The sequence below is a fragment of the Thunnus thynnus genome, chromosome 2 (genome assembly GCF_963924715.1).
Source record: "Thunnus thynnus chromosome 2, fThuThy2.1, whole genome shotgun sequence".
NCBI classification, from domain to species: domain Eukaryota; kingdom Metazoa; phylum Chordata; class Actinopteri; order Scombriformes; family Scombridae; genus Thunnus; species Thunnus thynnus.
Window position 1 is genome coordinate 35270839 of NC_089518.1, and position 10056 is coordinate 35280894.

Below are 10056 nucleotides of genomic sequence, written 5' to 3' on the forward strand. Positions count from 1 at the left end.
GCATCATTTTTGTAAATGTCTCTGTTCATCTTTATTAACAGATGTGTGCCATCTGAACAATCTGCAGGCAACTAATCAATGACTATCAATCAATGACTGTCAGTTATTCTTGTTTTTAGTTGTAGTGAAAACATCTGAAACACTTTGCTGTCCATTGCATTTGCTCTCCTATCTGTCAGTGACGTATCAATTATCAGAAGTAAGCTCAGCCACCAATATCAACATAAATCATATATACTCATATGAAAGGAAATGACATCACTTTGATAATACTCAGAAGTATATGTGTTTATACTACATATTTTAAAAGAAGGTAACTGAATTTACAATGATTCATATACAAAGCTCATAGCACATATTTATCTGGGTTTTACACATCTACAGGAAAGGCTTGAAGAACAACATCAAGCAATTTACTTTGTCCTTTACTAATATTTAATGTTTGTGTTTATGTTGGGTCAAGTAGGGACAGGACATTTACACACTTACATACAAAGTCAGCAGAAATTCAGACAGGATGCTAGAATCAAACATTCATGAGATGGTGAGTCTAATGGGTCTACTGTGTAGTGAGAGTCCTCATTTAAACTATCATTCATGTTTCAAAAAGCTTTTAGGGAACTAGCTGAAGTTTTAATTGTGTGTGCGTGTGAGAGAGAGAGAGAAAAGGATGTAAAGGGGTCCAGTGCTCTTGTCTCTAGACGGTGACATTATTCTGTGTCTGTTACTGAAGTTAGAGAGATTAGGCCTCTCCTCAGTGTTTCTGTAACTTTAACCATGTTGCTGGTTTAATTCCCCTTCAGGCAACAGATATATCTCTGCTCTAATTGCACTAAAAAGGTGTTTTGGGTCTAGGGATGTTTAGATACATGCTATGAACCATCTCTGCCTTGAAAGATTCTGTATTGAGATTTTCTTCAGCTCTCCGTTAGCTGGGAAATGAAGAACGTTCATTAAACAAAAGGTTTATTAAGAGTAACCTGATAAAATAACCTGTGTCAGTGTCACGTAAAAAGGTGATGTTGCCAAGTAATTTAACAATATGAATGACACAACCGGCGAATGAGATGGGTATATAAAGCACCCAAGGACACTTCAATATTACAAATTCAATTTATATCACCTCCCAGCATTAGATAGCAAGGAAATAAGAATATTTTCCTCTGAAAATAAATTAAATTTCTTGGTAACATTAACATGGTTGATGACAGTCAGGGAGTAATAAGGTTTTTAGGAACACCTTTGGCCAGGTTCCTCCTCCTCCCTGCATCCCTGGGTTTCCATGCTCCTTGCCTCCGTCTTGTGCTGACGCTCTGCTGGCTGCTCTGTCGGCCTCTGGAGAGCTGTGGGTCAGCGATGGGAGAGCAGAGCCTGGGGCGAGTCTGGAGTCTGGAGTCTGGCTCCGGTCCAGGTGTTACCCCACCAGTCTTACTCGACCCTGGCTGGACAGTCAGCGCCTGAGGCGACACCTTAGGCTGTCTCTCCTGATGACGTCAGCATCCTGGGGTCTTCGTCCCTGATGTCCCCTATTCATAGAAATTCTCTTGTCTCAGATGCGCCAGGATTCACTGGCTGATCAGGCGGCCATTTTAGAGGATTTTAGTGAGAAAAGATGGCCGTAGACCAGCTGCAGGGGGTTGATCATCGCTAACAGCAGTGATCAGTGACACTGAGATTCCTGACCATCAACTCTCACTGGTCTGGTCTGTACTCTGGTTTTAAAACTATGTCAAGATCAAACACAAGCATAACCTTTGCAGAACCTTTTCCACTGCTTGCCTGGGGCGAAGTACATCGGTGCACTTTTTGTCCCCAAAATGAACTGAACTGTTTATTCTCTTCAGACATTGTTGTTTTGAGTTAAAATGTACTAATTTGCTTCCTCTGGTTGCTTCCTCAATTATTAATTTTCAACAGTATCAATAGAGAACAGAAAAAAGACAATTGCAGAATGAAATGGGGGCATTTTCATACTAACACTGTATATAGAATAATGAAAAAATGTAAAACAAGGGGGGGGAATCAGTGGGAAACTGATTGTATGAGACCAAGACTCTACCTGCTGAAAGCTGAGTTCATTTATTTGATTAAAGCATTGAAATATCATCACCTTATATAGTTATGAATGTTTTAGCAATCAGTTGCCCATAGATCAATGTTATTATTGCTTTGGATATGTGTTTATGTCCTCATGGTGAACGCATGTCCAGTATTTACTTGGGGTGTGCCCGAATACAGATACATTATTCGGCAAAGCACAAATAATGGGTTTTTTTTTTATGAATATTTGTTTCATACAAATATTTAAAAAAATATTTGTTAGTTAGAGATCTGCCTGCATTGAGGCGATGAGTAAAGTTTTAGTTCAGTAATCAGTGCAGCGTCGTCTATGATCTGGGAGACTCCAGTTCAAGACCGGGTGTGGGGACCTCCTTCATATGGTAGTTTATTTATGAACACTTATTGTAACAGTTTAATTTTCTAAAATTAAAAGCGTAATAAAAACAAAAAAAGGATTTTTAAGCCTCTTTCCACTTTTATTCGAATACAAATACAAATAATTTTGCTGCCTCAACAAATACAGATACAAATACAAATACTGGGCTTTCTGCACATCCCTTGTATTTACTCTCCTTTTTGCTCTGGTTTGTTCTCCACCAACTCCTGAGAGGAATATTTGGCTCTTTAGCTGCTTGAAGTTCCACTCTCTTCACTGGCTAATTGCTAACTTTCTCTGATAAGCTGACAGAAAGCTACTTGCCAAACACCAGCAAAGCAAAGCTTCTTCACTGAAAACTGTTGCTGCTGTGACTTTAAACGAGATTGATAAGAGCAAAGTTTGCAAGTCTGAAAATTAAAATAATGAGCTCAAAGAGACTGAAAGGCTCTGCAGAGCTGAGGGGAACTGCACAGTCGGATTATAATTATCTGTGGGTTTGTCACTACGAGCAACTCAAGAGATTCCTTTTTAATATAAAGTAGTAGTTAGTGCAGCTTTAGCAAATGCAAGGCACGCGGGATGAATTAGCTTTTCAAACCGATAAACCCAGTCGTTGCCTAAACCTTTAACCTGAAGTAAATTCTCCCTTCATACAGTCTGTCAGACTCCAGCTTCAGCCTTGAATGCCTTGTATTTTACACAGTTTTGTACCAAGGAGATCATTTGTCCTTGCAGGCTTTTCATTACAGCTTTTATCTTGTCTCCGGTTAGTCACATTACAATCACGCAAGCCAATCAAGACAACACAGAAGAGAAGTGATAGTTAAAGCGAGTGGCTGACATAAAAGCCCCCTTTTTTACTGTGTCAGACATATTTAATGAGTGAGAGGGCATTCACCGCATGCAAATGTAGCCTAGCAACTTAGAGCTACCGGCAGCCCCATGCTGAGGTGTTTCTGAGCAAATCATAAGACAGGCAAGTCAAATAACCGCTTACACAGGAAACCTTTCATTAGGGCGTCTCAAAAAGGTGCAATTTTCAGCATCATCGGAGTAAATGAGTGAAATGAAAGTGTTTCAGTCTAAAATATCTTCTATAAATACCTGAAATATTCACAGATAAGTCGTTCAAAAAGCAGCATGTTTCCATCCTCGACTTTCAAACAATGCAATTCTACAATTAGATCTGGTTTAATTAGACTTTTCATTGATGAAAAATGAAACGTTAGATGGATACATCATTTCAAACCAAAACCTTACATTAATTGCTTGAATATAAAGGCAAAATTATACATTTTTACATGTCTGTGAATATGTTACAGCAGTGGTTGGCTTGTGTGAGACATGGACTTATTGTTTTCTTTTGGGTGTAAAATTGTAGGTAATGCATCGTTTAACTGTTCCATCATTTTATAGTAATTTCCTAAGAATTTACATCTGTGAAACTATGTAATTTGGTACTAATTATAAAAAAGTTCTGGGACAATTATTTTAATTTGTTCACTCCATTTAAACCCAAATATTCATTATTCAATTCTTATTGGAAATTTGTAATAGAATATAAACTTCAACATATACAGTACTGTGCAAAAGTTTTAGGCACTTTAGATGTTTAGATTCTTATCCATAATGCAACACCATCAGAGAGGCGTCTGATTGGTCCCACAGTTATTCTGCAGCATGACAATGATCCCAAACATCCATCCAGAGACATAATGAACTATCTTCAGCAACAAGGAGTCCTGCAACAGATGGTTTGGACCCCACAGAGCCCTGATCTCAACATAATGGAGTCAGTCTGGGATTAACATGAAGAGACAGAAGCAGCTGAGACACCAACATCCACAGAAGAAGTGTGGCAACTTCTCCAAGATGTAGAACAACCGACCTGCCCGGTACCTGAAAAACTCTGCAGGTGAACCGAGAAGAACTGCTGCTGCATGAAGTTAATCGATAAATAAAAACTATTCCTACTCCACAGTACTGTAGTTCTTTTCAGGAGACTTCAATGACTGACCTGTTAAATAAAGCCTTACCCATAATTTTATGTAACAGTAGTATTGTTTTCCTTTCTGACATCTTCACCTCTCTGGTGACTCCTCACATTTATCTTTGGATCCCACGGGAGGCCTCGACCTTCTAGACTGAGAACCGCTGTCACACCTGCGTGTTTCATATTCATGGTAGCGTGATATGGAATATGTAAACAATAGGGAAATGTATTATTAAAAAAAAAGTAAAACTGACCTCCATCCACTGAGCAGACCGTTACGTAACACGGTGCAGATTGTGGATTTCATGGCTTAACTCCTTCCTCCAGACAGCAGATTAATTCAAGCTTATTTTCCCCCCGACATGTGGCGGAACAATTCCTGATGCTGCACATCTGGACGAGCTGAAAAGCAAAACAACAAATTTGTAGTGTCACACACTTTCACACTTTGTTTTCAGATCACCTGAGAAGGGATACAAAGAACGTCATTTCAACTTTAGTTAAGAGGTTTTTAAAAAAGGAGCTCTGTTCTCCTGTCTGTCACTAAAACTACTACACGTTGGGGATTATTTTGCTGCGAGCCAGCTGCCATGTAAAACTAGAGGAAAAACATGCAGTGCAGCCTCTCAACACAGCTAAGCTCCTTTTTGTCATGGAAGAATATTTTCAGGACACGCTGCTGCTCAGACTGGAGGAGAGTTTTCATGAAATCATTGAGTCAGCGATGAGAGGAAACATGGACAGAAAGAACCAGTGATGAAATATCGCTGATGCAGTCTGTTTCTCTTCCTTATATTCCTTACAACACAGACTAATTATTAACATCTAGAGCTGTGACGATTAAGTCGATTAATCGACCGAAACGAAACTGGCAACAATTTTGATCATCAAAACTTTTGAAATGGCAACAAATTGACTGGTTCCAGCTTCCCAAACATGAGTATTTTGTGGTTTTAACACTCCTTTATGATAATAAACCAACTATCTTTGGGTTTTGGACTGTTGGTGGGAGAAAACAAGACATTTTGAAAAGTAAGCATGGCCTCTGAGAACCTGTTATGGACATTTTTCAGAGTTTGCTGACATTTTACAGACCACGCAAATAATCAGTTAATCAAGAAAATAATCTGCAGATTAATCAATAATGAAAATAATTTTTAGTTGAAGCCCCATTAACATCTTCTGTGATGAAAGGATCAACCTACAGTCATATCTGTCCATATCCATCAGTTCCCTGTGCATGTTTATGCTTTACATTGTATTTTCTGTCTGTAAACTGTAGTAATGAAAGATGCAGTGAGAGCAACGATTACAAAAACTGATTCAGCTTTTTATTTTAATGCCAGTGTAATTTAAACATCACAGATTTACTCGACATACACTCAGAAGCCAGTGAAGCATGAACAGTTGAAATGAGTTGTTCTAGAGTTGCTGACATACAGGAAAGTTTACTGTATGTTACTTCATTCTGGTTGTGTTTAGTGTTTTCTGCCACAGACACATTTTTTAGGGCACAAGAAGAATATTAAATTTAAAAAATATCACCTAAATCATCATCTGAAACTGCCAGCTGATCCACCAACAAAACTCCAGATGCAACACAAACCACCAAACCAACCAACCAAAGGAGAGTGATAAGGACAACCACAAAGTAACCTCCAGCGCTGAGGCTTGGCTCCCCTAAAAGAGACCTGAGCTCCCCTGAATAATCGTATAATCATTTTACTCATTTTTTAAGCAAAATGCTAAAGATTCTCCAGTTCCAGCTTCTCAGATGTGAAGACGTGATGCTTTTCTTTGTCATACACAATAAAAAACTGAATATCTTTGGGTTTTGGACTGTAGTACGGACAAACTTTGGACTATTTCTGATATTTTACAGACAAAACGATTAATCAGCAGATTAATTGTCAGCTGCAGCCCTACAATGAATTATATAAAATATACATTAAATCTAATTAGAATCTAATGTCCTGTCGTCTGTAATCTCTCTCGGTCAGTGCATGTCACTTTATCTTCTGTCAGTGCTGTGTGCAACATGATTGAAGATAAGTTACATTGAATAGAATGGATTTATTGATTTTTCCACAAAATGGTAAATAAGTTGTGTGGAAACACGCTGAAATTTCTCACTAAGTGGTGAGTTAAGTGTTGAAGTTGGTCTTGGTTCTGACAGATTATCCTTCATGATAGATATATTGCCTCCAAAACGCTGATCTGACCATTAAATAAGCTTATATCTTTGAACTTTTATTATATGCTGTGTTTCAGCTGTATGTTGTTGTTTTTGCCATCAAACTGAGTCTCAAAATAGCAGAAAAAACAACCAAAATAAAAAAAAAACTACCACAATACACATCCTACAAACATCACAGAGCACCAAACCACACTACTAAAACAATACAGGAACCACAGAACACTATAAAATAAAGAAAACCTTTAAAAATGTATCTCCTGAAATATCAGAATTTGCCACAACATGCCAGTGGAAGTAGTAGAGGGGATCTCCTGGCCTCCTGCCCTTTCCTCAGTTTTTGACATCACATCAGAAGCCATTTCCCTGGAGAGACACCCAGGTGGAGGTCCATCTGTCGAGGAGTCATCTCCGTGATTGCCCATCACTCTTTGTTTCTCATTTCCCCCCCTCTCTTCATCCCATCCTCCTGACCCCTTTCCCCTCCATCCTCTCACGCCAGCCCCATCTGAGCATTCACATCCCATTATTGAGACATTACTGGAGTCTGGGATATTGTTGTCCTCAGACTGTTGACTGTCGTCCCTCCCACAACCCAACCTTAACCTTCCCCAGACATGAGTCCTGATACCTTAATCAGTTTTGACAGGAGTAGTGGCTGCCATCACAACCCCTGCTGTTAGATTTGCAGCTCATCACCTTGACTTAATAAACCCTGTCAGATGTAACAGGCCTGCTGATGGTGGCACATTCCTTCAAAGACCCTCTTATGACCACAGTTCGTTATTAGATACACTGAAAAACAAAAGGTGGCCATGTCCACACTGATGTGGATTGATTTGAAAAAGCCACTTTTCCACACCAGTTTCCACTGTAAACTCTCAAACAAAAACAATCCATCCTATCCCAGCATGCATTGTAGCGAGAGACAGGATACACACTGGACAGGTAATGTTCTGGTTCAGTCAAAAATGCGTTTTTCTTGTTGCTTCAGTTGGATGTTTAAGCTTCACTGTGCAGACTTTGACTCTAGAAGTCTGTTTTCACAGTCGTCTCTGTGCTCAGTGTCCACACTAAGTTGGCTACATCTGTAAACGCATCTTTTTCTCTCCATTTTGGCTCAACATCCGGACTAAAATAACATTTTTCTCCCCCAAAAATGGAGCTTTTACGATACGACTTTATTGATAGCTTACACTGAAAGTCATTTTGTGTCCTTGGGCAATTTCATTTAAGAGGTTTACACACATATTAAACATATAGTTACGCATATGACACTTTTCTTAGATGTACAAAACACATCAAACAGTCATGACAATCTTACATCACATCATATCCACTGGATTCATTTCTCAATCAGTGGCGTTAGTAGTAGCGTCCTGTAGTTTATCAACAGGATTTATGTATAAAAGAGTTCTTCAGACTGTTGTGTTTACGTTGGGAGACTCTAAATCACCTATTAGAGGACAAAAGTTGGTATTCTCCATTTAAAACATGTCAGACAGTCAGAAGAGATGCTGTTAGCAAGTCTGAGCTGCTCTTGTTGTGAGCTGCTTGAGAGGAGTGTGCTACAGGTTGGCCAATAATCTTTGCACAAATGTTTTTTGTTGTTTGTTTTCTCCTCCGGTTCAGTGCTGTAGTGTGTTCGGGGAAAACTGAGCTTTGTAGAAATGCTGTCATAATGGTGATGAAACAGATGGTGGCAGTAGTCATCGTTACCTTGAACTAATCAGAAGAAGGAAGAAGAAGAAACACGACAACAACAATGGCGAACGTCTTCATGTGAGTGCTGTTCTCTTTGTCTATGTTGACAGCTTGTTTAGAGTTAAACATAGTTATCTACCACCTTTCTCTTGCTGAAATTGTTGTAATCTGATCACAATGAACAATGTGTTTAAAAGGTTAGGAAGCCACTGCAGAAACAAAATACTGTTTCTTTTTTTGCTGGTTTTCTGTGGCTGACTTGCTCATCTGTCCTCTGACCTCACACACACGAGAAGTGACTTTTCAGGGAAGTAGGAGTCATCTTGTATCCTGCAGTTCAACTTTTGAAATGAAACATATTTGCATATTCAGAGATTCTGGATTTGAAGGAATGAGGAATGAGTTAGGAGGACTAGATGCCATTTTATGCTTTTTATGACTTTCTATCATTTATATACTGTTATGATGTTGGATATCTTTGTCAAACATAGTCCAAGAAATGCTCCCTGCAAGTCAAAACCCAGCCTTTAAACTATTCTGAATGCTTCATTTGCAATGTTTTTTTTTCTATCTCGCTGACGAACTGACACCAGCTTTTGTTATTAAAGTTTTTCCATGTGTTGTTTGTTTTGTCAACTCTCATATTTCAGATTGGATTTCAGCTCGATCGTGTACGGATGTATTTGAGAAGTTGACATTTTGAGTAAAGAACAAGTGAAAGAAGTGAAATCCTATTACTGTTTGTTTACGTAGCGTCTCAGCAAGAAGTTGATCAGGACGCATCGTCCCAGGGCTAACCAATCAGAAGAGAGTGGCTCATCAGGAGGCGGGTCTTAAAGAGACAGGAGCTAAAACGGCCTGTTTCAGACAGAGGCTTAACTGAGGGGGTGCATAAAGGACCAGTAGAAGATAAATAAGGAGTTTGTAGTAAATCATGCAAAGATATTCCAGTAGAGCCCCAGATTAAAAATATAGACCTGTATAAATTTATTTTTAACAAGGTACCTGAACATTTTTTGTGGATGAACAGGATTTTTAAATGTCCTTAAACATGTCTGGTGGGGATCTTTAAAGAATCTTCTACTGTGTCCCAGTTCAGGTGCTGGATCCACCTGCTCCTCCTCCAAAAAAAAAAAAAATCAGTCTAACCTCACAGAAACCAAACCTAATGCTGTAGCAGGACAATGTGAAAAAGCAAATAAGCAAACTACAGCAGGAGAACACTTGATACCTCGACTTGCAAAGGTCACGTGAGGTATGAAAGAGCTTCAGGTGATTTTCAGTCGTAACAGTTTTGCTGTCAGCTGATGAGACGAGAGATGACAGACACTAATACAGATATATTACTGGAGGTGCTGCCATCATTAGCACCATTAGTGAGTGAAGTGATGACGAACTGAGGTGTTAGCTGGAAAATTAACATTTCACTTTGGAGGCACGTTTTTACTTTCTGACACACACTTTTGGAGCAGTTCAGAGGAAGTCAACCTGAGACATGATCTGCCTTAGGAGTCAGACTTTTTCCTCTCCCAACTTCCAGTGCTGATAATTACAAAACAAGCTCAAATGTATCACCCTGCAGAAAGAATGAAATTAATTACTATTTTACTATGCAATGCTTGTTTGCGTTGTGAAAAATAACCTTTAGACTGAGATTATGAAGCCCCTGAGCAGCATTTTAATGCGGCAGTATATTCAATTCACTGCATAAAAAAGCTCAGAGAT